Source organism: Lactuca virosa, chromosome 7 (assembly GCF_052849685.1).
Source record: "Lactuca virosa cultivar CGN04683 chromosome 7, Lactuca_virosa_CGN04683_v6, whole genome shotgun sequence".
Lineage (NCBI taxonomy): Eukaryota > Viridiplantae > Streptophyta > Magnoliopsida > Asterales > Asteraceae > Lactuca > Lactuca virosa.
This window is the reverse complement of record NC_136432.1, coordinates 274,889,904-274,917,572: the sequence shown is the minus strand read 5'-3', so window position 1 is coordinate 274,917,572 and position 27,669 is coordinate 274,889,904. Positions and strand designations below refer to the sequence as shown.

The 27,669-nt window shown below is 37.1% G+C and overlaps 1 non-coding gene across 1 annotated transcript; it reads left to right on the top strand.

Annotated features, from left to right (window-relative positions):
- The first annotated feature begins 23,187 nt into the window (after positions 1 to 23,187).
- Positions 23,188 to 23,294, top strand: LOC145128055 (small nucleolar RNA R71). The gene has a single exon (XR_013716657.1). It is a non-coding gene; the product is annotated as a small nucleolar RNA R71 (small nucleolar RNA).
- The last annotated feature ends 4,375 nt before the right edge of the window (positions 23,295 to 27,669 follow it).

The following is a 27,669-nucleotide window of genomic DNA, read 5'->3' as shown; positions in this document are numbered from 1 at the left end:
CTCCCCCTCGAAAGAATGTTCTTCAACATTTAAAGTATTCGAATCCAAGTGCTCCCCCTCCACTGAATTATTTTGCATACTGTCGCCTTCTTGAGGAGTTGATGTTGGTTCAACAGTAAACTTCGTACATTCTGGCATGTGATTATCAGGAGCATTAATTTCAGCATCGACTGCATGATCTGAAATTCCAAAAATCAAATCATAATCAATATCATCTATTTGTAAAGATTCAGTTTCAACTTGTGTTTCTTGTAAAATTGGATGATTTGTAAATTTATGCTCCTTTTGTTTAATATAGTAATCATCGAATGGGATATTTAAAGTTTCTTCCACTTTTCGTGTTCTCTTATTTAACACATGATATGCTACAGAATTGTACGAATATCCAAGAAAAATCCCTTCATCAGCTTTTGCTTGAAATTTCGAAAGATGATCCTTGAGATTCATAATAAAACACCTACATCTGAAAACATGAAAGAATTTCACATTAGGTTTACGATTATGCAGAATTTCGTATGGTGTAATATTAAAATGCCTGTGTATGAAAGATCTATTCTGAGTAAAACATGCAGTGGATATTGCCTCAGCCCAAAGATATTAAGGTAAATTCGTATATGCCAACATGGTTCTTGCTGCTTCGCATAGTGAGCGATTCCTTCGTTCTACAAGACCATTTTGTTGTGGTGTGTATGGAGATGAAAAATTATGCGAAATCCCTTTGTCCACCAAAAATGAATCAAGAACACTGTTCTTAAATTCAGTTCCATGATCACTCTTGATTTTTCGAACAGTCTTCTTCAACGTTATTTCCATCTTTTTGATAAAGTCAATCATGATTTGTGCAACTTCGGATTTAAGCCTGAGAAAATAAACCCACGTAAATCTGGAAAAATCATCAACAATAACTAAAATGTACCGTTTCTTGTTGAGAGTTGAAACAGTCGAAGTTCCACACAAATCAATATGTAAAAGTTCCAGAAGTGCGACAATTTTCGAATCTATTGTTATTGGATGACCTTGTTTATGTTGCTTGCCAACTTCACAAGCTGCACATAACGAATCATTGTCAAATTTAAGTACAGGTAAACCTCTTACCAGATCTTGTACCACAAGTTTATTAATGTTTTGAAAGTTGAGATGTGAAAGTCTTCGATGCCATAACCAGCTTAGATCAGATGTGGCTTTCGAAAGAAGGAATACATCAGGTTTGCCTACAATAGGATTGATGTCCAGAGTGAACATGTCACCTTTCCTTTTGGATTTCAGTAATACTTTGTTTTTGTTGACATTCGAAATAATACTTCCTTCTTCGTTAAAAAGAACTTGATTGCCAGTGCCCACAACAAGTTGAGAAACACTAATCAAGTTATGTTGAAGACCTTCAACATATGCAACACGATTCACTGTGAATTCTCCATTCGTGATCTTCCCATATCCTTTGACTTGACACTTTTGATTGTTCCCAAATTTAACTACTCCAGCATTTTGGAGACTTCGAAAATCTCGTAAATTCTCCTTCTTTCCAGTCATGTGACGAGAGCAACCACTATCAATATACCACTTGTTATCATATTGATCGTCACTCAGTACCTGCAATTAGTAGAAAAATTTAGGTAGCCAAGGCTTTTTGGGTCCTTGGAAATTAGATTTTAATTTCGAATGTAATGAAGAACTTTTAACCCAATCACAAACTTTGGTTTTGAGACTATCATTTAAGTTCACTTCATCATCTAAAGAAACCGAAACATAAGTGTTTGTTGGTTTCGAATGTGCACTAACACTACCCTTCAAATTCTGAGTTTGAAAATGAACATTCTTTGCCTTTGAGACTGGTTTCCAAGCTTTGACCAAGATGTTCGAATCCTTAGAAGATGAACTTCCGTTCGAAGAAGTATTCACATATTTTTCATATGCTTCATGAATTTGCTCCTTTGAATATGCATTCGACTGATACATCTTTCCTTTTCCTTCAAGCCAATGATCAATGTTCTTCCTTGAAGTTATTCCTTTTTCACGTGACGTTTTCATAGTTTCTTTCTTCGTATGATTAGGAAAATTTGGCTTTTGAGGAACAAAATCGACTTTGGGATTTGTTAGAAAAGAATAAGCATATGATGAATCACCTGTTGATTTAAAATTTTGTCGTTGAACAAATGTTTGATTTGGATTAGGTTTATTTGAAAATGCTCTTGATTTGTTAGTTTCAGAAACTTTCGAAAACTTTGGTTGCTTATTCACTTCAGACCTTGTGTGAATTGATTGAGATGACTGTTGGGTTTTTGTTGAAAAATAGGAATTTTTAGCTTTGAAAACATTTTTGTTTGATTGTGATTCAAACATCTTTCGAGACTCAACATTTTGCCAAAATATTTTCTTTCTTGCTTGTCTTTTCGAAATGTTGTTTTCCTTCGAAAATTTGTCAATTTGATCTTTAAATTCCTTAGAATTTAGTTTAACAACTTTTTCAGTTTCTTTTTCAATAGGTTTTGAATTCTCTTTTTCAACTTTTCATTTTTCAACCCATTGTCTTTGTGGTTTTTTACGTTGAAATACATACGAATTCTTTGTTAAGTTGTTTTCAACTATGCTTTGATTTGCGAAAAAACCTTCTTCAGTTGTTTTTGAATTGTCCTCCTCAACCAACTTCTTTAATTCTGGTTTGATATTCTCAACATTTCCAGTTGTGACGAAAACTTGATTTGGAAAAATGACATCATCTGTGCATTTGAAATTTGGATAAACCACTGTATTCGTTTCAAGATAATGTTCACCTTTTTCATTCATTACTTTTTCGAACTTTTGTGTATCACCATACACTTGATCAACAACTATTCGAGGAATTTCTTCTTCCTTTGAAGATTTCTTTTCTTTCGAAATTTTCTCTTCATCTTCATCATCACTATCATCAGTTTGGCTGTCTTTGAGATCCACGAAGTTCATTTCACAAACTTTCGTAGTTGAAGGTATATCAGTTTCATTTTCAACCATCAAATCCTTAACTTTTTCTTTCCCTTTAGATGTTGAAGCAACATTAACAACAGACAACTGAGAACAATCAATATCTTCAAGCTCACTAATTTCACTAATATTATCAGAATTATCTTCAATATCAGCAAAATTAGATTGAGAATCAGACGTTGAATTCTCAGTCTTTTTCAAAATTTGAATTTGTTCAGATTTAGTCAAAGTATCATTCACAATATTAACTAATTCATTCGCATCAAGACATTCATCAACTTTGACTATTCCATATCTATACTTATCATTCGGAACTTTGTTAAAATCAGCTATTTCTTTTTCACAATCATATGAAATGTTATCTACCGTAGCTCTTTCATAAGCTAAAAATGGCAGCAATTTTCTATGTTGTTCTTTACTGATTTCGCACGAATGATGTAGTTCAGTTAATTTCCCATACAATCTTTTAGCCGAATTACAGTAAATGTTTCTTTTGGCTAACAACAGTTTAGTTTCACTAGACAAATTTGTTGGGTTATGAGCATTCTAACACTCCTAAGTGTACATGCAACCCTAAATACCTTGGATCTATCTTTTCTCTATTATACATAGAATTATGAACATCCAAGGTATTATCCTAATCTAGCATACAAAATAATAAATATAACAAGATAGAATACATACCTCTTTGATGTAGAATGTCTTCATAAAGCTTGAGTGCCTAGTGCCCCAAGTGTGACACCTCAAATGGTTCACACAACACCAAATACACTTGGAATAACTTGAGAGAAACTTGAACACTCCTTGAAATCGTCTAGCCCTCACACTCACACATTAGTGCACGATTTCTTGAGCCATGGGATTCTTTTATATGGTGGCTATTAGGGTTACACCATGTAACTCATAACTTTACCCATTCCTTATGCTCCATGGATTTTAACCTCCATGGAGTATCCATGGGTCACCCCATGGACTTAGTCCAACATAAGGAATCTTGGATCACAAGCCCACATATATAAGAATGAATGATTTACACAATCAACCCATATATTTAATTAGTCTCCTTTTGATCACTTAATTAATTCCAAATTAATTCTTGATCAATACTAATTAAATAACCTTATTAATATATATTAGAACTTATAATATATTAACCAACCTTAGGTGTTATTTCTCTCATTATAGTCTATCCAAATGCATGATGCCATGCAACCCAAATGGACCATGCCGGGTCGGGTCAAGTCTTACCAATTATAGTTATGGACTTAGACATTAATCCAACAGTCTCCCACTTGGATAAATCTAAAACTATTATTGCGTATGACTTCAGGAACCGATCAGCAATCGTAGCTCTCAAAAGCTTCTGTCGAACTCTGACCTTGTCGATGAACTCTAACCTTTGTCAATGACTTGTCCATTAGATAAGCGATCATATATTCCTCCATTCTAGATATCATATGGACTGAGACATGGATTATCAATCATTCTCTCTGTCCATTTGTTATTTCCCGATTTCCGATTCATGATGACTGACTGATTGAACAAATCAAATCAGTCCTGGCTTGGCCAAGCACTCACATGTATCATCTTTAAATCATCGAGGGGCCCACAGATATCGCTTTTATCCCGAAGGTAAAAGGAATGCATAAACTTCGACTCATATGGCTTGTTCTACTACTTGTTGAATCATACACAAAGGCACGTTTTATAACATCGAGTTACCAATGCGTTTTCGTGCAATCAATGTATAACCAACTCATAGTAACAACTCATATCTCTAGGTTTAAAGAATATAAGATATTATCATCTCATGATCACTCGTGATAAAATCCATGAAGTGATTCAAATGAGCGCGGGTTGAATCCAATACTCAGAACTTATGAGCACTCATGAGTGTTGTAGCACTACTTTGTCCACCAACTTGGACCTCTACAAACCAACCCATGACAGTCTTGATTCATATCTACTTCCAACATATGACCGACTGTGGATGGTTTGAATAACTTAATCATTCAGGAAGAGCGACTTAGTTATTCTAGAAGTCAAAACATGCAAAGTGAAACACAAGAATAAATGAATCAAATATGGTATCAAACCCTATGAATATAAATAAACACTTTTATTTATCACCATACTGGTTACTCATTATTCATTGTTTCGGTTTTATCAACTTTATACTTGAATTTAAAACAATAGTTGTCCCATGCTCCAAGCATGTACACTATGTTTTCTAAACACTAGTCATGCCATACACCAAGTATGCATACTATGTTTGTCTATGATCTTTACTTTGTAAAATAGATCAATTGAACATCACTCCAATGATCCGCTTTTCACAGTCCCAAATCCTTACTGCAAATGCAAGAATTCCAAATTCATGCCATTTACTGAAATCTGTTACATTCTAAACTTATATACATTGATCCTCTTAATGATTATGCACGAAGTCAGAAAGACTTGACAACAATCATTACAGAGCATTCCAAAGGAGATCAGCTCCTTGGAAACATCCTTCTTTCATTAAGTTTCCTAATCTTACACAGATTGAATAATTTCTAACTTTGAAACATTTCCATATTCCATTTTGACTATCACTTCTGAACAAGATTTGGTAAACCTTAGATTGTCCTCGACAATTGCTTAATCATTTTAGTCATATCCAATTCTAGACCTTTTCCCTTCATAATGCCCCAGGCATTTGGAAAATTTTAGAAAGGATGAATATAGCACATGTAATCGATCCTATATCCAAAGCATATGGGACACGATTCATGATGTCTCACATAAAGACTAAACCAGTCTTTTGCTATAATATTTCCATTTCAATTTGCCAAGTTCTCAAAATTTAGATTATGAAAAGGGATGCCGTAATCATAATCGAATTTTAGAACGCAAATAATGGACCCATATATAGAATTTCCTTATGTTGAGCCATTCTAACATGAAATTCATATATATATATATCCTTGATTAAATACGATTAAAATCTCAATCTAAGCTTTTAGAATTGAAATGAAGTATAATTTCCTCTCCCTTAATTATAGCAAAACAACTTTTTCAACCCCTGCAACCTCACGAATTGAAACTTTTGTTTTCTATAATTAACATTGCTAACTTGCAACCTTTGTCATAATTATCATGCTCCCACTAACATGATGATTATTAGCATAACACTTATGCTCCCACTAGCTTTGACATGTACTCAGAAATCAGCTGACTTTCTTACCAAAGTTCAGATTTCTGATACTAGATTGTTTTGATAAAACTTTATCAAAATCATACACCTCTCTTAGATAGCTCACATGTGTGTCTAAACAATTTTAGAACTATGAAAAGGGATGCCGTAAGCATAGTCTCAATTGTTTAGACCTTTGCCACTTCTCACAAGTCCATGTTAGTGTGCCGGTAAACCACACACGCTCCACTAACGACTTTGAGAATGCAAATATCACAATTGCTATCTTGCTAAAATCTACTTAGTGAAAGTGTTTCCTCACCATCATTTTCATGAATCGGAGAGAAACCTTATGGCACTTAGATTTAATAGTGTATGTGTTCTTATCCATGTGAATTTGACAAAACCATAATCACAAGACAAGGTTAGTGACAAATCCAAACTCATATTGATTAAACTTGTGCAATCTTAAATTCTTGCCATTTGGCAGCTCAGGTGCCTGCCATTGCTTCCAAGTAGTTGTGCAACCAATTGAGAACTCTCAGAACTCCTATGCAAAGCCAACTTGAATAGGCACAAAAATTTCAACACGATAGGTTATAAACCTCAAGTCGTGTGCTAGTGAAGGACTTTAGGTTTTATTCTTGATTAAGTCTTGAAACTTTCAAGAGCTTTAAGACTCCCACTGTCCTCTTGACATATAAGACTCCCTTGTCAAATATTCAAGAGATAGTGCAGATTCTTTATCAAGACTAACACTTTACACAATTGGCCTAAGTTGGTCTCTGTTTTATCCAAAACATCACAACTTACCAATTTCAAATGTACAAGAGTAGATAACCTTTTACTCTTACATTTGACTAGTGTTAACAAACCCTCTTTAAGATATGTCACTCAAGTTACAATCTTGGAGTATGACTCTAAGAATTGTTTTGGAACGAAGTATGACTCATCTTTTTGATTTAACCATTTCAACAATTCATGACTCCTCTTCTTAGTCATAAGAATGCACTAAGATGACTTTAGAGGACCAATTGTGATATGGTATCTTAATCATTAAGATGATCATAAACATGATACTAAAGTACTCTCCCATCTTTTCAGATTTGAGAAACTTTTATCTTTCTGCCATACTTTGATTCTTCTTATTCGTTCTGTCTCACATTGAAACTTCTCCAATGCTACAGACTTATACTTAAACTTATAAGTATAACCATATTTACTGAACTTAAGTAAATCATGACAAATAGTCTTCTTGATCTTTTGTGGTGGACTTGACCAGTGCACAAGAATGTGTACTCGATCCCTTAGTCCTTTCCTTATTCACATAAGGAATTAGTCTTAATTTTCCAAGCTGAAAGTTCTCATTCATCATACTATACAACTTGCATGATTCCAAGTTTCGGTCCAATTGATCCTTGGGTGATGAGAATCTTTCCTTATTTGGTAATATTAGACACTACCACAACCGAAAGAATCAAATCCATTTTTCCAATATTGCTATCAATGGAATCTTATAAGCAACAACTTTTCACAAATGACATTGTAAGGATACTTAAAATAAATAAAATCAAAACCTTTTTCTTTTATTTTAAAACTTTGCGGAAAAACTTATCCTTACAATCCATATGAAAACCTTGTTGTTATCTATTCCTAAGCAATATAAATATCATAACTCTTAAGTAATAGCGCAAAATTCTGATCACCAAACCATGCGATTGAAATCCATCTTCGCGATCAGAATCAGCATGTACTTAATAGAGTTAGACAATGGACTTTACCTGAAGTAGAGCCAAACTTATTGACTTTAACATCCTTAGGGAAATTTGGCAGCTTCGTAACCAATGCCCCTTCCTTTGGCAATAGTTACCTATGGACCCTTGATAATGGGACTATCTCAGACTTCGCCTCTCTCTTTACCATTGGGTCAACCGAGTTGACTATGGCCGATCCCTTTCCATTGGGAAGAGAGAGCTTTACTGGATATCCAATGTCATCATTGTCAATGTCCATAGCGTTTTAGGAAGTTGATCTTAGCAAATAGATAAGATCATTAAGGGTCTTGTCTTAGTCTGTTTCATAGGATTCCCAAAAGAACTCACTATGTGACTTAGAAAGTAGTTGAGCCACCAACTTTCTCAAGACTTTGACACCCAACTCTCCCAGCTTGTCAATATGTGACTACATCTCCAAGATGTGATCACACCTAGACCTTGCCTTGCCAATAGGGCTTGAGTGACCTTAAACTTTTTAGGAACTTGTGGGTTAGGGAGAATAATTGGAGGAGGTGAAAGAAGTATGATATCCATGGGACATCATCTTCATTTAGGAAAGCTTGTTTCAAGAGATTTGGGAAGATCATAAATGTCTAGACCAGACATCTTTTTGGGAGATATTCAAGATAGTTGATTTAAAGTCCTTAATATGACACCCAATATGAAATATTAAGGCTAGGACCCAACAAACTATTTTATAACTTAGAAGAGGGATGCCGTAATCCAAGCTATAAAATATTTGAAGGTAGGTGAATGACGATTCACCAATTTCCACCATGAAAAACGAAATAATTTATTAGGTTTTAATTGGATTTGAAAGTCCTAGATCTTTGAGATTCATTGAACTGTTCAAAGGCATGTTTCAATCTCGAGTGTGCCCTTCAGGTTTTGTGACTGGGATGCCGAGGATCACAAAACAAGGTGTGAATAACCATGCAAATATACTTGGTACCCTTAATATTTACCCCTTAATCAGTGTGCCGGTTAACCACACACCCTCCACCGATACTATGATAAATATTAAGTTACCCTTTGCCTACCTTGTTAAGTCCAGGTTAGTGTGCCGGTTAACCACACACGCTCCACTAACGACTTAAGCAAAGTGCAAAGTGTAATTTCACGGGTTAGCACCAAATTCATATTTTCCTAAGGAACTAAGATTGGGTATATATAAGAGTTTAGTTACTTAGTATTTATCATTAATACTTTTAATGAAGGGAGAATTATAGTCTTTGTCCTACCCATTCGGCTAACGACCCTCCACCAGTCAAGGAAGCGGTGGGTGAGAGTGGACACCCATTAAACTGCCATTTTATAGGAAGTAACCTTATACCCCTCTTATAGACCGGCTTCGTGAATGAGGCCTACTAACGGTAAGACTGACTTTACTCTTATACATATATATAAATATTATTAACTTATAATATTATAAAGTATAAGGGTTGAATTTTAACTTTTAAAATTCTAAGGGCTAACTTGGAATTAAAGTATTCATAAGTGAAAACTTTTCAAATTCCAAAACTTGAGGGCAAGTTTTGAAACTATTCAAAACTAATTATTTCCATAACTTATGAGTTTAAAGTAGTTTTAATTAAAAAAAAAAAAAAAAACTCTTCAAGTTCCATAACTTGAGGACAAGTTATGGAAGACTTTAAACTAATTAATAAAAAAAATAATTTTTTTTATTGTAACTTATGGAACTAATTAAGGTTACACTTTTTTTTTAATTTAATGAAGAGACTCTTGAACCTCCATAACTTGAGGACAAGTTATGGAGTCATAAAACCATTTAATTAGAACTAGACTCTTCATTTTGTAACCTTTGCCAACTTTTATGAGTTTTATGATTCTTAAATGTGACTTTTCATATAACTTGAGGACAAGTTACAAAAACACACTTTGGAATCAACTCTTAGATTAAAATGGATTGAAAACAACTATTTCACACAACTTTCTATTAATCTAAGAACCTCATAAGAACAAGATAATTCAAATCATCAATCTTCAAGAAATTAGCATGAACATACAAACTAATACAAATCTTGAAATTATGACAATTATCTTAGAAATTGGATTAGCATGAACATTACCACATCAAAAACAAGTTTATAAGTCCAAAAACATCTTAGGGTAATGTTCCTAGTCCAATTCAAGCCAAAACAATCGAATATATGCATCAAACTCGATTTTTCAGCTACTTTTGCAAGTATAACAAGAAAAAAACCTGGCTCTGATACCACTGTTGGGTTTTGAGCATTCTAACACTCCTAAGTATACATGCAACCCTAAATACCTTGGATCTATGTTTTCTCTATTATACATACAATTATGAACATCCAAGGTATTATCCTAATCTAGCATACAAAATAATAAATATAACAAGATAGAATACATACCTCTTTGATGTAGAATGTCTTCATAAAGCTTGAGTGCCTAGTGCCCCAAGTGTGACACCTCAAATGGCTCACACAACACCAAATACACTTGGAATAACTTGAGAGAAACTTGAACACTCCTTGAAATTGTCTAGCCCTCACACTCACACATTAATGCACGATTTCTTGAGCCATGGGATTATTTTATATGGTGGCTATTAGGGTTACACCATGTAACTCATAACTTTACCCATTCCTTATGCTCCATGGATTTTAACCTCCATGGAGTATCCATGGGTCACCCCATGGACTTAGTCCAACATAAGGAATCTTGGATCACAAGCCCACATATATAAGAATGAATGATTTACACAATCAACCCATATATTTAATTAGTCTCCTTTTGATCACTTAATTAATTCCAAATTAATTCTTGATCAATACTAATTAAATAACGTTATTAATATATATTAGAACTTATAATATATTAACCAACCTTAAGTGTTATTTCTCTCATTATAGTCTATCCAAATGCATGATGCCATGCAACCCAAATGGACCATGCCGGGTCGGGTCAAGTCTTACCAATTATAGTTATGGACTTAGACATTAATCCAACAAAATTATCCCTATCAACCATGATATTTGTTATTTGAAGTTCTAAACAATCTATCTTACTAATTTTCGAATCTAGTTTCTTCTGTGTCTCTAACAACTGCATAGACAGCTTCTTAGCCTCATTGCTAGCAGACACCACAATTGAATCAAAATAAGTAACAGTTTCATCGAAAGATACTAATTCAGAATTATAAGCATGTACTGGAATATTGAAAGATTCAAGAATATTACGTACCTTTGTGGTCATCGGATATTTGTCAGCAGCTTTTGATACGAAGCATTGTCCTCTCACTTCGAATTCCTCATCCTCTGAATCCTCCTCAATTTTGGCATACATCGCTCCATGCGTCGGATTCTTCATCTCCTCATCGTCTGACCTGGATGACCAAATGTGATAAGTTCCATCTTCTTCTTGTTCACCACGAGCAACTAATGAAAGATTCTTTGCCTTCGCACGCACCTGCTCCAACTTTTCCACATAATACGCTTCATCCTTTGTCTTATTCTTTTTCTCATCTTTCTTCCTCAGCATGCAATCATTACCTAAATGATTAGCCCCATTGCAGTAATGAAAATCAATCCCAACATCTCCCTTTAACTTCTTCTCTGTTTTACCCTCAACAAACTTCGTATCTTTCTTCTCTTCCTTTTTCTTCTCATCCCCAGCACTTTTACTCACAAAATTCCCTTTTGTATCAGATGATTTTGTCTTCGGATTAAAAGGCTTTTTGAAGAACTTTTTCACACGATTGTTTGAATAGAAAGCAATCGCCTCATCATCTGAGTTCATGATGAACCCTTCGTCTTCATTTGAAACATCTTTCTCAGCTTCCCTTTCAGAGATCTTCGAAACCAAAGCTAGTGGACCTCCCAAACTTGCCTTCAATTCTTCAGCAATTTCATTCACTTCGCTTTCATGAGACTTCAGCTGATTGTACATATCATTCAAAGTTGACGTATCAAAGCTCTGTTGATTCTTAACCATCATGCTCACACTACGCCAATCCTTACGAAGACCCCTAACAAAAATTAAATTGAACTCCATGGCTGATCTGGTGATTCCATATCGATTGCATCGATAGATTAATTCATTAAGACGATCGTAGTAAACTTCAATCGTTTCACCATCTTTCTGTCTGAAATCCTTCAGTTCCACTAAGCATTGCTTCACAGAGTTAACTTTTGTCTTCTCACTCCCCTGAAATTTCTCCTTGAGATTGTTCCAGATTTCCTTTGCAGTTGTACAACTCCTCACATAGTTGTAAACAACTGGAGGCAAAGCACCTCTTAGCTCTCTCACGCATCTCTTCTCTAGCTTTTTCAGACGATCAGACTGATTCTCAACATCAGAACTTCCAGAAGATGATCCAATGGGTTGAACATTCGTTGGTGGATTGAGATTGCCAGAAATGCAATTCCACAGTTCTTCATCCAATCCATTGAGATAATCCTGCATACGATCAGCCCACTGATCGTAATACTCAGGGATTAGCATAGGAATTTTGGTGGATGATCCCAGAAGATGAGAAAACGAAGTCATGGAATTAAGATTGAAAGACGCCATTGATATACGGAATAAATCCTTGAGAATTTTTGAAGAAACTTTGAGAATTTGACAACAAACTATATGATTCAAATCAGAATCACTAGTAGAACACTCGATTCAATGATTCAAATGCAGAATCAAATCACAGACTAAGATCTAGACAATTTTTCACTTTCAAAAAGTGCGGAATCTTTTGAATCAAAAATTAATTCAAAAACCTTTTGAACAACGTGAAAATAAGATCAGAGATATGATTCCTGCTCTGATACCAATTGACGAAACAATGAATCGAGTAATGAATTAATCAGAGTATGAATTCAAGTAATGATGCGAGATTTAGACACATGATGTAAATATGATCTTGTTTCAGCTCTATTACGCTTTCAACTTTTACAGAGTACAAGATGTAATTCTGTAAAAGACTTCGTTACTATGACCCTTGTAAGCACTCCTATTTATAGGAGAGGAAAGCGTACAAAAAATATACTAAGGACTAAGCGCTAAGCTTCGAATACAATGTCCTAGTAAAATAGATTACAAAAATGTTCGAAAACACTAAAACATACTTCGACTAATTACAACACTTCGACTCTAACATCTCTCTGAATTTCTTGTCTCGTCCGGATACATAAGAGGAGTGATTGATGCCACCTTATTTAGAAAGCCAAATGGTAATCACCTTATGCTTGTACAAATATATGTGGATGATATCATCTTCGGATCAACTGATCAGGGGATGGTGGATGAATTTGCAAAGCTCATGACCAACAAGTTCCAAATGAGCATGAATAGAGAGATTAATTTCTTTCTAGGACTTCAAGTGAAACAAGTCCCTCAAGGGATATTCATCCATCAGGAGAAATACACCACTGAACTACTAAAGAAATACTCAATGGACAACTGTTCCTCGGCCAAGGTCCCCATGGCCTTTGGATTTAAGATTTCTGCTGATCCTTCCGGAGAATCAGTGGATCACAAAACTTATAGAGGAATAATTGGCTCGTTGATGTACCTCACCGCAAGCCGACCAGACATTGTCTGTGCAACAGAAGTATGCGCCAGATACCAAGCCGATCCGAAAGTATCTCACATGACCGCAGCCAAGCAGATTCTTAGATACTTAAAAGGCAGCAAATCTCTAGGCCTCTGGTATCCCGCAGGGAACGAATTCAGCCTACAAGCATTCACTGATGCAGATCATGCTGGATGTAGATTGGACAGAAAAAGCACATCCGGTGGATGTCAATTTCTCGGAGGAAGACTCGTTAGCTGGTCATCAAGGAAACAAAGCTGTGTCTCACTGTCTACCGCAGAAGCTGAATATGTGGCAACAGCCAGATGTTGCTCACAAGTCTTGTGGATGAAAACACATCTTATGGACAACGGATACAAGATGCTGCAGATACCAATTTACTGTGACTCAGAGAGTGCCATAGCGATTTCTCATAATCCTATTCATCACTCCAAAACAAAGCAGATTGAGCTACGGTACCACTTCATTAAAGACCACATCCTGAAAGGTAACATTGAAGTAATTTTTGTCCATACTCATGAAGAGATTGCTGATGTATTCACAAAGGCACTTGACTCTACAAAACTCAACAGTTTCTTACAAATGTTAGGAATGATGAATCCGGATCCGCAAGTCTTATTGAATTGATAGGTACTGCAGACCACTCTTGGTCACCATTGCAGTCCTAAGTAAAATATATCTATATTACATAGTTATGGTATATCTTGTATACCGCAGTACATCTTTTGTACCGTAATATACCGTATATACTGTAACCATATATCATACTTATATTTCAAGGGTCCTTATTGATTGTTATTTCTGATTGTGTTCAAGTGTTCTTCTCAGTTTCTTCTACTGCAGTTGTCTAACCTCTCATCCGTAATGAGGTCTCAATCCGCAATAAAGTTTCAAACCGCAATCTCTTGATTGAACTTTCAACAACCTCATAAATTATTGAAATATTGTGTGCTATTTAATGATCCTTCATTAAATAAGAAAAAAATATTCTCAAAAATATTCGTTTTGTCGCACATGATCGTTTCAGTTTCTCTTTTCAAATAAACCTTTTGTCAGACCTATTTTAGGTGTGATGCCAAAATAAAACAGTTTCCAATAAAAGAAATATGTTTAGAAAATCTTTTCCTTAAACTGTCTTTTCCTCTTACCCCAAAATGTCACATTCGTTACAAATTCCACCTTTATTCAACGGACTATCGCCCCTCACCACACGTTCCTTGGACATGGGGTATTGGGCCTGACATTTCATTAAATTCCATTTTTGAAAATAACAAAAAAAAAACTTTTAGCTAATTACTTTGTGGCTGATAATGTTTTCTTAATTTTAAAAAAAAAACTCAAAGTTTTTTATCCTTAACCACTTTTAGGGCAAAAACAATAACCTTTTGGAATCCACTACTATAAAAAAAATTTATCTTCTCCAAGAAAGCTTTACGCTCTCTGATCCCTCAAGACGAACAACTTCATCTTCTTCCCCCTTGCAACTCAAGCTTTTTCTGCAAGTTCTTCAACCTTTTTCAAAATGGTGAAATCAGGAATCTCCAAGAAACAATCAAAAGCCTCAACCTCTGCTCAAACCATTGGTTCCGATTCTGCTACTCGGAACCAATCGCCTACCATTGCATCTAGCAATTTTAGGGCAATCTTCGATGATCATCCCTCCTACAATGACTCGATTCGCCACATGATCAAGTTCATCTCCAATCATCCTCTATTTGGACCATTCGACGCATTCAATGATGTGGTTCCCACCTCCACATTGTTCAAATGTGCCTTTTCTGCACATCGTCCCCTCAACAATCTTCAAGAAGTTCATCTGAACTTAGTGGATGACTCTTTGGTAATCTTGACCAAAGACAAGTTTCTTGTTGCAATCAATTTACTGGTGCATCCCTCCACAAAGTTCTTCTCACCCAGTGTTACAGACATCACTTCCACCTTGTATCAAATGGGATACCAGAAGCAGATCAAGGGCATAAGAGAGTTCAAGAAGAATCAACCGCCTGCGGTATGGCAATTTGTATGCCACTTTGTGATCCGCAGTTTGTCTGGACGAACCAGAGGCACAAACAACATGGGCCTTAAACTACTTGAGCTCGTATGGAGCATCTTCATTGGCCATGATGTTAACTACGGTCAAATTCTTTGGGATGATTTCCTTCAATATATCCCTAAGGAAAGTCCAAGAGAAAACCCTACGGAGCTTACTTTTACAAGGTTTTGGGCGCTCTGCATTTTAGATCTTCACTCAGACGCCAAGATCAGCATGGGCAACGGCATCAATTTCTTCGTCACCTGCGATCTCAAAAGGTACACTCCTTCTAAAGATCAGTCTATTTTTGGACCAATCAGACGCTTACCCATTCACATCCTGACTACGGTTGGACTTGAGACCCAATTAGTCACGGATCACATTAAGGCTACGGAAGGTATTACCCCATACCTTTCTACCCCACCTCTCCCAAGTCAAAACATATTAGCCTCAACTGTACCTAATCAACCAGAACAGTCTACAGTTCTATCTTCTACTACTCTATCCAATGTCTCAAGGCTCAAACATTTAGTTTCTCCCAAGAAAGGCCCCCGCAGCAAATGAAGAACACATTCAACGGGTGAAACTCTCAGGAAACATAAAGCATCCAAGAAAATCAAAGCTCGCAAGGAAGCAGAACCCTCAAAGAAGCGAAAAATCCAACAAGTTGTATCATCAGTAAATGACTCCCAATCCAATCAATCTTCGGATGATCCCGACGACTCTGCTCCTATTGCTATTCTGAAGAAAAGGAAAACCAAACCCTCTAGCTAAATGCGTGACCGGACTGATACCAAAGTCTCTCAAAAGGCTCTGATAGTCCTTGGGGTGCCCGCAGACCCATTTTCTACTACCCTATCCAGCTACTCGAACACAACAAGTGTGAACGTTTCATCTCAACATGGAGACTCACCCCCAACTAGATCCCAAGAGGATCTAATTGGTACTTCTCACCCTAAGGTCTCCAGGGCTTCCAGACTTCATTTCTTTCAAGAATCCGAGTTGCGCTCCATTTTAGACTCTGTAATCCAAACACTCAATACACCTACCCAACCACAGGGCGATTCTTCAGCTCATGCCAGAAAGGAGTCGAGGCCACACTTGAGCACGGGTAAAGGAGACCAAGGACACTCCGAAAATCCTACTCTGCTTACATCTTTTTCAGGTGGTTTAGGCACAGTGAGCACAAATGTGCAAGGATCTGTGAACCCGAGGGACACCTCGGTGCGTTATCAAGGATTTGACGGTGAAGAATCTAATGATTCTTGGAGACATTACAATCCAGTCTCCGAATCCGATGTTCAGAAGTATGCCGCTTTTCGTAGGGCATTTCAAGCACAAAAGGATCAACAAACTAAGCAACTTCAACAGAAGCAGCTGGAGATTCAAACAGTAGCCAAATACTGGGCCGACGCCATCAGCAATGCCAATAAGGTTGCTACAATCCTCAAGGTCCAGGACTGGATGGAAGAAATGGTTGAGACTATCTGCAAAGCTCAGGCCAATCCAGTTGGTGCAGGTTGCTCCAAGCCCCCTCCAACCACTCCTGCTAATAACTCTCAAGAGGACGGATCTGCAATCGAAGTCAATTCAACACCTACCTTTGGCTTCGATGACTTCGATCTAAATGAAGTCAATCAACCAGAACAATCAGACGATGCGATGATGTTTTTCGATGAAGAAGAGTCTAGCGGATCACAACACTCAACGTCTAAGCCCAAGGAGAAAAAGAAGAAAAAGAAGCAAGCAGTCTCTCGAAAAGAATTTCTGTCTCTACAAAATAAAGTAGATCAAATTCTTGTTGCAGTCAAATCTTCTCAACCACAATTTAAGGACTTGCCTGGCCCGCAGTCTCTCATCGACCGCATCGAAAGACTGGAAGCCAAAGAGCGTCTTGATGCAGAACGCATCTCCCTTAAAGTGGAAATGGGGATCCGAGCCCTAGACAACAACCGCAAAGCTGATAATCAACACTTCATCTCAACTGTTGAAAAACTCATTTTTGAAGTATCCTCCATCAAATCGGATCTTCAGACCATCATCAAGGATCAGTCTGCCCAGTCTCAGAAAGTTGTTGAAGAAACGCACAATGTGTATGAATCCGCAATCTCTGTTCTACAGTCAACAATCAACAATCTCCGCAGGTCACTATCCTCCAACTTTCATGGTTCTGAAATCCTGCACTTCACCAAGTAAATTCACCAATTTCTCTTCAATCCCGCAATCCCCAACAACCAACAACTTGCTGATGCTTTAAAGGCTCAATTTGATGAAGTATGTGGCAAAATTGATGGCCTGAGGCAATGGCTTGAGGAAGTATCGATTGCTCTTTCCTCAAGAGGGGGAAGTGAAGACCACAACTCAGATAGAATTTCTCATCAGTATTCTCATCCGCACTCTCCCATCAAGTCTAAAGAACCAACTCCTCAACGTTCACCGCAGCCATCTCCACAGAAGAAAACACCAGTTCCCTCTCCTCATAAAAGTCCAAGTCATCAGTCTCCACCACAACAAACACCAATTCAAGAACCCCATCATTCTCCTGAGCGACCCGAGACTCCTCCTCATTTCAAGAACTTAGCTTCCCACATGTCATCAGATCATTCAAACGACTCTCTTTCAACCAAACAGAAGAAAGCTGACTGGAGATCAGCTAAATTTGCTGAGATGATCTGGAGGGAGAATGGAGTTGATATTACAATGGATGAATCCCTCATCAACTCATGGGTCAATCCGCACAGAAGATTACTGGATAACGATTACAAGCCCTACCCGACATACGCAGAACCTCCTACTGACGGTTATTGGGACATTCCTATCTCCCCCAACACAAAATACTTCACTGTGTTTGAACCCTTTGACCGCAGTATCCCTGATGATAAGAGGTTACCCTTAGAGTTTGAGAGACTCAACAACTTTCATGCCAAACATGGGTCTTCTATAGAGAAAATCTATTCGAATGACAGACCCTCCGCGGTCAAAAATTACAAGCCTCGAAAATTCATGAAGGCAGAATTCATCCAGTACACACTTACGAGAAGAAGCTCAGACTACGTCTGAACCCAAGCTGACTTCCCTTGCATGAACCCGGAAGAAGTCTTCCTGATTGCAAAGGTATTTCAAAATAAGTCTGAAAAGCACCCAAGGATGATGATCGCTTATGAAAGGGCCTGTATCCTTCTCAAAGAGACTGTGTGTAACTTCGCAAGGATCGATGCTGACATCCACCTTGCACTTGCTCAGAAATTCAACCTTCCTCCTCTTGAACTAGCTCCTATCCTGACTGAAGGCTTTCAAGAAAGATCCCTCGGAGCAACCAACTTTCCAGACCTTGGAGTCATTTTCAAACGCAAGAATGATGAAACTAAATACTTCATCCCGATGACTGCCATGAATCGTATGGCCCGGAAGCAGTTGGAGATTATTCAGGGTGCAGTCAACAAATCCAAACATACGATTGCTGAAGTGAAGTTTGAGATATCAAGGAGGATTACATGGATTAAGGAAGTCAGGAAGTTCTGGTGGATTCTTATCAAGTTCCTCAAGCTTAACACCTGAAAGAAAAGTGGAAGAGGTCACTTAGGGGGAAATTGTTGAAACATTAAAGTGACCCTCTTAAACTTAAAACAAATCCGAAGCCGCCTTCAGCAACCGCAGTCAATCTCTCCCCATAGTTAAGATCAGCAACCGCAGTCATTGTCATCAGTTCTTAGTTTAGTCTTTTATCTGTCTTTTTATAAGTACTTTCTTTTATCCAAAGTGCCCTGCGTGGTAACTCTTAAAAAAATTAGACTGTATGTAATCTTCGAGACTCTATAAATAGAGTTCTCCCTTTCTCAATGAATATACCTCTCTTACGCATCTTGAATCTTATCACTCATCTTACTCTCTTCACTTATCTCTTAAATAGAATCGTAACCGTTTGAAATCTCTTCGGAGCAAGTCTTTCTAAGACTTAATCACTAAGTTTGATCTCACTTATTAACTTGGTCTGATTGCATTCCTTGTTAAGAATCAACTTAAGTGTATACTTGATATAATACTTTCTGTCTTTTATATTTCCTTATATTTCCGCAACTAATCATCTAACTATCTAACTCTAACTTATATTATTGTTGAGCTTTATGATCCTTTGAGATTAACTTCAATTTCTGCAATATAAACTTGTTCTAACATTTGTTCAAGTGTGTTTCTCAAGTTTTTCTCTCAACAGTGATTCGAAATGGTTCTCCAAAACTGGACATCAAAAATCCCGGAGGTGAAATCTCGAACACACCCTTGTAAAAATAGAACAAAAAATGGTGATTGTGTTTCCCCCTCAGTGTAAAGTCCCATGTGCCATGTAAATTCTCTAAGGATGAAATCGCGATACACACCTCCCAATCGAAAAGCAAGTGTCCGGTTGTAGTTGGGATCGGTGGTCTTATCCTCAAAATTTACGGTAGCGAAGAACTCTACCGATAATTCCCTATAAACGGGTTATTGAATAGAAAATAGATTCCTCCAACCATTACATGTGAATGTAAAGCCATCTCCCACAAATACTTTTGTCCAATACCTTTCCAACTCCATAACCATACCAATACTACGTAGCCATGCCCATTCCACAATAGGAGCAATCGCGAACTTGCGGTTGTACAACCTCCCCAACCGATTCTCATAATTATTTAGCATAGCATGAGAGATGTTTTGAGGGAACCGGTAGAGCGGGTGAATACTTGACACATCAATAGGGTCTTATGCTTGAGGAACTGCCCTTTGAGGACCCATTTTTTTCGGAAACAACCAATAACAGACAAAACAAACCAAAACAACCAAGAGATTAAATTGTAAGGAAAATCAGAAAACTGGTCGCCCAGATTCCACGTCGTGGGTTTCAAGTCCACGTCGTGGAACGAGTTTGTGTCGTGTATCTAGATCGGTCCAAGTAAGGTCAAAACTAACCAACAATAGCACTTGGGCTTTGTTAGTTTCGTCAATCTAAGGTCTTTCATTACACATGCTGTGGAAAATTATCAATCAAAAGACTCAATTTTGGGTGTTTCATTTCTAAGAAAAACCCTCACCTCTAAATGCATAAATGAGGGAAAAAGTAACAAGATTATTGAATGTAACACTTACCGAATACAGATAGGAAACAAATAAAGCCGAAATCGAGGAAGCAGAAAGCAAAAAAAATCGAGTGTGCGGCTTGCTTGTTCTTCGTTCGTGCGTGAGTTAACAAATGTGGATGGTCAAAAGTGAGATATCCTATACTGGTCCCCCCCACCCCCCAGTGACTTTTTAATGTCCACTTCGTGGGCTTGTCTGTTGGGATTAGAATAATCGGGCCAATTGGATTCACCATGAGGTGGGCTTTTGACCACGACGTGTTGACGAGATGTTAATATAAAAGTCCAAAATTTATTCCTTAAAACCTTACTTTTATTTCTAAAAATTCTTTCAAGCAGTATTTAAGAACCCCACACTTAATTTATGCCTTTTCTAAACGTTAAGATGACTTAGATGATTATTATCCTAAAAATAAACTAAAAATGCAAAAACTAAAAATGCAAAATGAAAAGAAATTCAAACCGAGCTCGGGTTGCCTCCCGAGAAGCGCTTCTTTTTATTGGAGTCATCAGCCGGACTCCGTGCCACCTCACGTTGAATTTGTCGGAGTGTTCACCACCATTTGCTTTTGCTCCTTCCATTTCCTTTTATAAGCTTGAACTAACCTAAGATAAGCCTTTTTAGAATTTTCTTTCTTACCCTTCGCATCACCTTCTTCGAGCTTTCTTTTAATTCCTTTATTCTCCTTAAGTTTATCTTCCACTTTTGCCTCATTCTTTAGCTCCATGGGTACAATCTTCTTGTCCCAAGTTAGTATCTTTTCTTCGGATGTAAATTCGTCTTCATCATTTGATATTAAGCCTTCTTCACTCTCCTTGCTTACCCAAGATGTTGGAGTTTTATAAGCAATTACTTCAAAAACAAGTGGAACGGATGCTCTTGGTTTTGTGCGTTTAACTTGTTGAATCTCCTCTTCCATAAGCTTTTCCAATTCTTCAAGTTCATTCTCTTCATCTATATTGAATATTTCACCTTGAACAACATTACTGTGAAAACCATCTTCCACTCTAAAGGTAACTTCATCATCTCCAACTCTCAAATTAAGTTTAGACTGGCGAATGTCTACCAAGGCCCTAACAGTATTTAGTAAAGGGCGACCAAGAATTTTGGGTACATTCGCATCTTCCTTCATATCCAAAACAACAAAGTCAATTGGAAATACGAATTTCCTAATTTTTACCACAATATCCTCCATGATGCCCCTTGGATGTGTCACTGAATGATTGGTCATGTGAATTTTCATTCTTGTAGCCTTCAAATCCGGAAGATTTAGCTTTTGATAGAACGGGTAAGGCATTAGATTTATGCTAGCTCCAGAATCAGTTAAAGCATAAGTCTTCAAATTATTCACAAACTCACATGGAAGAGTGAGGCGTCCAGAATCTCCCATCTTCTTTGGTAACTCTCCCATAATCACTTAAGAACTCTGCTCACTAAGAATTACCTTAGAATTCTTCTCTAGCTGTTGGCGAGTATTGATTAAATCTTGTAAAAACATGGTATATTCGGGAACTTTAGATAATGAATCAATGAAAGCAGTATTTATTGGAATACCGTTCACTTGTTGCATAAACTTCAAATGCTCCTGCTCCAGTGGATGGATATTAGCTCGAGAAGGAAAAGGCAACGGAGGACAATAGGCTCGAACATCACTAAAATTTTTCTGATCAGACCTTCTCCACGTCGTGAATTTGATGTTTTAGTAATATTCTTTTCTTCTAATCGTGACTTCTTAGGCTTGGGTCCGGTCTGAGATGGATTGACTTCTAGTGCTTCAAGGAACTCAAAGATGGTATCCTCTTTAGTTTCTATTACAATTACATGTGATTGAGGCTTTTTCTCGGGAATTTTCGGAGATAATTTTTCTTGTACAAAAGTAGTTAGTTGACCTAGTTGGACTTCAATATTTTGGATTGATGCTTGGTGATTTCTTAGCAAGGCTTGCTATTCCTTCATGATATTTTCATGTTCCCTTATCACTGCATCCGTCTCATCGTGTATTTCCTCGGAAGTCTTCATAAATCTATGTAACATAGACTCAATATCAACTTTCCTTTCAGGAGGTGGTTGTTCTTTTTGGTATAAGCCTCGGTTAGTCTGCCTATATTTTTCTTCTTTCTACTTCTTATATTCGTCATATGGTAATCACTCCTTCTTTGGTTTCCTCCAATTTTCGTCGTACTTATCTCCACGAAAATAGAAAACTTGCACATTTTTATTTCCATTATCATCCAAGTAGCAGTCTTTGGTCAAGTGTGGACCATTGCACCTTTCACATCCAACTCTAATCGCAGGAATTGAATGGTCCATCTTTGTCATTCTCCGGTCCATAGTATTTAGCATGGCTAGTACAACAACCATGTCTTTAGAATTTCCTCCCCCAATTCCTTTAACTCAACCGTGTCTTGGATTGTGGTACTCACGGGAATGCTTTGAGAATTCTTCAATTAACTCCTTAATTTCAGTCGGACTTTTCTTCGTAAGTGGTCCTTGAGAATCAAGGAGTTGCCTTGTCATGACATTCACCCCGTCATAAAAGATAGACACTTCTTGTTGTATGTTAAGATCATTTTGAGGGCAGTTCCTTAGTAACCCTTTATAGCGCTCCCATACCTCATAAAGTGACTCACCCGGTTGGTGCTCAAAGTTGGCTATTGCGTTCTTGAGTTTAGATATCTTTGATGGTGGGCAAAATTGTTCTAGGAATTGCTCACACATCTGTGCCCAAGTAGTAATTGCACCGGGTGGTAATGCCTTCAACAAATCTTTTGTAGCTCCCTTAAAAGTAACGGGAAGCATCCTTAACAAAACTGTCTCTCTTGGAACATTCAGGACATTGAAATAGTCTGCAATATCATTGACCTCATCTAGGTGCTTATAAGCATCCTCATGGACCTTCCCAGAAAATGGTACGTCCTTAAGTGTTGTAAGAATGTGTCCTTTCAACTCGAATGTTGCAGCGGAAGGAATTGTGGGTTATACTAAACCAAGACCAACATCGACTCTAATTCGCTTCTTGTATGCTCCCATAGAAATATCAGTAATGTTTGCCATTTCGTTCTTAGGCTCGTCCTCGGGTTCACTCTTTTCTAGTTCGAATTCGGGTTCAGACTCTTTACAAAATATGATTTAAGATCTTTGAAAGGCGACTTCTTTGGTGTTTACTTTACTCCTACATTCTTATCTGTCTTCTTGCGAAGGGCCGACTTTGGATCTTCAAGCAGTGGTACCAAAGGTGTGTTGTAACCTCTGGTCATGAACTACTGCAATAAGACAAAAAATAAAAACGTAAATCTGAACAAAAACTAAATAAAAATCGCCTACTGACTGGTCACCATGACGTGGTAAAGAACATGACCTCGTTTTGTTGCAGAAAATCTAAACAGAAACGAAAAACGAAAAAAAAAACATAAAACGACTGGGCTCACGTCGTGAGTTCAGTACTGAAGCAAAAAACTAATCTAGAAACTTAACTTTTTGCAGGTTTTACCCCACAAAAAGGATCGATTAATCTAAAGCAAATAAATCAACAATCAAATAAGCCGATCCCCAAAAACAACGCCAAAAACTTGATGCGTGCAAATAGCTACACCTAATTTTACCTACTATTTTACTAGCTATTTGACCCACGATAGTGTACTTTTTCGCAAATAGCATAGCAGAAAAGTCAGGTATCGATCTCAGGGAACGAGATTAATTATTTAATCTACTTACTATTTAATTAACCTAAAATTCTAGCAAAAGTAAAAGGGTTTTTATCTAATTTTGCAAGTTTAGACAAACTTAATTAGTCAACAACTATTCAATCAAATATTCAAAACACTTCTGTTAGTTTGAATCCATTTTCCCTCAATGGGTTAGTTATTAATTATGACAATTCCCGTTGGTTACCAATTTATGTATTATTAGCAGTTCAAGTCCAAATTTACTAATATTGAATTAATTCATATAGAGCTACGCATGATCATACATAATTTAACACATAATCAATTATTAGATAGGATTGGAGCTATGTAAGATTGAGTTAACAAACACAATTATGGTCATAATATGAGTTCTCTAGCACACCCAAATTCAATACTTTAATTACTTATCTAAGATTGGTTCGATCTTAGCTCTAATAATCTAATGTTCACTAAATTACTAGGTAATCAAATTCACGCAGATTAATGGTCACTAAACTACACAGAATATGAATTAAAGTAATCTATTATCAAATTAAGCATGCTAGGTATAGACAATCGAACACAAGCCATTAACCAACAAGAAAAATCTATATTAACATATCCAAACCATGAGTTCCAGCTTCATCTAGCTGACAGAAGCAACTAGATTTAGCTACTTATAGAAGCAATAAAACAAGTAGACTTCATAATTAAATACATAGTAATGTACCAAACTAAAAATTAAGTATGTTCTTCTTCTTCTTCCTTGGTTTCTGCCTTAAATTTCCTATGAAAATCGTCTTCTAGACACTCTATTCTGTCCAGCCAACCTCCTCAATTCGTAAAACACCAAGGATACATATACTTTTCGAGATTTTGACCTCCACGTCGTGGACTAGGACTCTACGTCGTGAATTTGGATGAATCCTTATCGGGCAAGGACTTCGACTTTCCGCGTACTCATCTTCTAGAATTTTCCACGCCACGTCGTGTATGTGAAGTCCACAACGTGGCTTCAGCTTTTTACGTGGATTTTCTTTTCTTTAATTCTCCAAGCCTCCAAAATTCCATCACTTGTCGCTTTTAGTCCTTGTTCTTCAAGAATGCTCCTTTTAGCTGCAAAATACAATTTTAATCTTTATAAGTACCACTTATCTATGCAAATAACCAAAATATTAATCAAAATGCGTTCAAATGTTGCCCAAAAATATGTATAAATATGGCAATATCAGTTCATGCATCCAAGCCATAGATTTAGGTTTATCGAAGCCCCCAAAGTGGGTGTTTCATTCTTGTGATAGAGAACTCCTTAGAACCAACGAATCTTACACTAGGATTGCACCACAAATCTGATTTCTAACACATGCATGGAGTGAATAAGCATCCAAGATGCACTAGAAATGGTTTAAATGGTTTTTTTTATGTAAGAACACAAAAGAAATGAAGAAGAAGATGTAAAACTCTATTTTTGAAATCATATGAACATATATATGCTTCTTTTCACTCTTAGCATGGGTTTGATCCTGGATTTTCACCATCTCAAACACATGTAATGTGTTATGGTGAGAATCTACAAACACCAAGAGGAAAAACAAGGATCTCTATCCATAGAAGGGCATAGAATCCGAAAACTAAAGAAGAACAATAAAGAAGAGGAAGTAAAGTTGTAAAATCATAAGAAGGGGTTGTGCTTCATACCTTGACTTCAATATTTGGATGAAGCAAGAACACTTATAAGACTTCAAGATTTCGAAATTGTGGTAGAATATGGAGGATTTTCGGATGGGTTTGAATGGTTTTGGGAGTGGGAGAGTTTTCTTGGAGAAGGAGAGTGAGTTAGAGTGTATAAATGGTTCAAATGAGTAATAATGATATGTTTTAAGGCATGGGGGAGAAATTTTAGTGTAGGGAGGAGAGAGATGAGTCTTTTCTTGATATTTGATAAATTAATAAAAGCCACCCTTGAATTTTTATAAATCTAGGCTTTAATTTTTATAAAAACTCAAGTATTATCATAATTTCCTATAGTTTTATTTATTTGGTTTTATTGAAATATTTTGTTTTTAGAAATAAGTTCATAAACTTATATTATCTTGAGTTAAATTATCAACATGATAACTTATGAAATAAAGGTTCATAACATATGAACGTAGGATTAGACAATCCTTGAATTATACTTTTGCCTCATAAATCAAATTATGATATTTGGATATTATTTCTAACTTGTTTGTAACGACCCAATTTTGGAGTCCAAAAATTTCTTTTTAATTAACTGACTCATAAAAACATTCATAAGAAAATACTGTGAAAACACATCATCTCATAAAACAGAACATCATGTCTGAAAACCCAAGTCATAAAATAATACATATCAGAGTACAATCCCAGGAAACTCCATGCGGAAATCATGTGTGTGTGTGATGCAATGCTACGCCGCCAGCTCCTTCCCCTTAGACGAAGAGGTACCTGAAACCAAAACCGAAACCGTAAGCACAAAGCTTAGTGAGTTCCCCCATCATACCACATACCATACAATATCCTCGGTATCTTTCAACCGGTAATCATCGTCGGTATCTTTCAACCGGTAATCATCATCGGTATCTTTCAACCGGTAATCATCATCGGTATCTTTCAACCGGTAATCATCATCGGTATCTTTCAACCGGTAACTGTCGTCGGTATCTTTCAACCGGTAACTGGGGACTATTCCACCCCTGCCACTAGTATACAATCAACAAGATATAAACATACATTCAGGCATATTCGGGTACTGACCTACCCTTCGGTCCTAAGGACCGCTATCAAGGAAACCAATCCCTATCATACACGTAACATATCATACAAATAATCTCATGACCAAAGCGTGTAACCAGACCAAGGTAATTATAACAAATACAATCATCTTCTAAATACTCCTCTTTGGTGGGCCGGCATTGTGGCCTTAGACCCACCCCTACTGGAAGGTAACTCACCTCGTATGAGAAGCTGCTGATAATCTGTGCGGGAAACCTCCGTCCGCTGCTGCTCCGGAAATCCTCTGGCTACAATCCCCACAAAACACTCAGTTAGAGACTGATATCTACTCTTAGGGTAAAATGACCATTTTACCCCCAACCAAGTCCAAGACAAAGTCAACTTCCAGTTCACCCGACTCGTCGAGTTGGGCCATCAACTCGTCGAGTCCCTTCCCTTTACTCGTCCTTATCCACGACTCGACTCGTCGAGTTTGGCAACGACTCGACGAGTTCCCCTCCTTACGGACATCAATAAACCTTCATCCGACTCGCCGAGTCGGATGAACACTCGCCGAGTTCACCTTCAACTGATGAACAAGTCCTAACCTTGACTCGCCGAGTTGTATGAACAACTCGTCGAGTTCA